The sequence below is a fragment of the Pundamilia nyererei genome, unplaced genomic scaffold (genome assembly GCF_000239375.1).
Source record: "Pundamilia nyererei isolate P.nyererei 1_Seehausen unplaced genomic scaffold, PunNye1.0 scaffold00052, whole genome shotgun sequence".
Classification (NCBI taxonomy): Eukaryota; Metazoa; Chordata; class Actinopteri; order Cichliformes; family Cichlidae; genus Pundamilia; species Pundamilia nyererei.
In genome coordinates, this window is record NW_005187453.1 from 2,631,057 (window position 1) to 2,632,491 (window position 1,435).

The window sequence follows — 1,435 nt, forward strand, 5'->3', positions numbered from 1 at the left end:
AAACACGGGGATTTATTGTTGTTTGATATCACCCTCTGTAAATAAACGCACTGCTTGAACTTTGAGCTCCGCGCCTGGGTCCTCCTTCCCCACTTCCTGGCAGACCGTGACAGTAACAAACACTGAGACAAGGACTAAGAAACCAAATAGGGACACGACTGGTTAGACAGAGAGGTAATGTTCCATAGCAGACGCAGAGGACAAGACACAGAGACAAAGCTGAGACACAAAACTAACATTATAACACAAGAAACTATGATAAAGGAATCTAGATAACAAACTCAGATGCACTTATGAAGAACTAACTAAAGAGTACAAAGTATAAACTTGAATCATCTTTTAATGCAGAAGAAATAATCACAAGATCGCAACAAAACTCAAAACATCCCAAAACTCAAAACGCTGGGTCAAATGTTAAATGTATATAAAACTGTGGGAAAAGTGATTTACAAAGAGCAGGTTGAAAGTGAGCTAAGTGAGGTAAGTGATATCACATATAAAGCTGACAAAAGGAGGCCAGAACATTTCATTTTAATAGCTGATTTCTTTTTAAAGGTCAGTCCTGTGAATCCTGTCTGCGATGACTAATCTTTTGGGAGGTTTAAATCCTCTGCAATCATGCAATAATGCTTTAGTCATGTGTGTTAAACCACAACTATTTCCTTTGTAGACGAGTCACTTGGTTTCAAAAAGCCAAGTATGGGTGGTAAAGGTCAAATTCACTTGGTGCTCCGTCATGTTAACTTACTGGAAGTGACCTGAATACACTTTCCAGTTTTCTCCTCCCACTTGCCCATTTTTGCCTCAATGTATCATCTACTTTAAAAACAAAGTATTTCCATCTGCACTATGTTATTTCTGTAATACAAAGGAGCAACGTGGAGTACATATTATGATACGTACCATCTCAATATATTACCAACAACGATTAAAATTATGGGCATCAGCAACTATAGGATCGGCTTGGTATGACCTCTGAGTTTAAGGGGAGATTGATGCATGATGACAAATCCAGCCAAGCTGTGCTTGTGAAAAGAAAAGAAAAGTGAACAAAGCAAAAAAGAAGAATCTGTTTAGTGGAATATGTCATATAATTATCCACTTTTCTATCAGGAAAAGATGGGAAAAATTGCCTTTATATACCACAAGTTTGTTAGATAGTAAGACAGAAAGTTGCATGAATACAGCTTAATTATGGAGCATTGTGTTTTCTTTTTATTTTCAACTTTCATTATCTGTGACTGTCATCTTTCCAAAGAACTCAGTCTCTTTAATTTGAAGACCAGCTCAGATTAATTGTGGTTGTTATTATTATAATAAACATAATTACTATAGTGTAATTATTATTATAAGCTGTCAACATGATCAGCTTAAGGACTGATTACCTTCTTCACAAAGATATTCCATATAAATATACACACGTATGTGTATATAT

General features: G+C 35.8%; 1 long non-coding RNA gene across 1 annotated transcript in view; it reads right to left on the reverse strand.

Annotated features, from left to right (window-relative positions):
* LOC102193372 (uncharacterized) overlaps nucleotides 1–1,435 on the reverse strand; it is a 10,422-nt gene that overhangs the window by 7,812 nt on the left and 1,175 nt on the right. The window lies entirely within an intron of this gene.